The sequence below is a fragment of the Penaeus monodon genome, chromosome 29 (genome assembly GCF_015228065.2).
Source record: "Penaeus monodon isolate SGIC_2016 chromosome 29, NSTDA_Pmon_1, whole genome shotgun sequence".
NCBI lineage: Eukaryota > Metazoa > Arthropoda > Malacostraca > Decapoda > Penaeidae > Penaeus > Penaeus monodon.
In genome coordinates, this window is record NC_051414.1 from 21,970,161 (window position 1) to 21,970,548 (window position 388).

Genomic DNA, 388 nt, shown 5'->3' on the forward strand with positions numbered 1-388 from the left:
CTCTCTATCAATTTCCTCTCTCCTTCAATCCTTCAATCACGTCCCTACAGCTCAGCGCCAGTATTCATTTACTTAACTGGTGCCATAGTATTTAACATTTACCATTCCCCCGTGGCCCGCTTTGTTCCAGCAACCCTTAGTTGCGAAAAAGGAAAAAACGCGGGTTCTAAAACCCTTTTCGCTCAGTCTGCCCCGGGGCCCGCTCAGCGCCTGGTTTTTTCTGCGTGTTTTCCCACTACCTTGGGGCCCGGTCATTGGGGGGGCTCGCTGTTAAAGATTTTTCTGTTCGTGTTGTATTCCCAGGGTATTTAAAAATAAATGATTATGGGTATGATCTTGACTTTACTACAGTAAAGCCCAAACATTTCTATCTGTTTATTTATCTCTC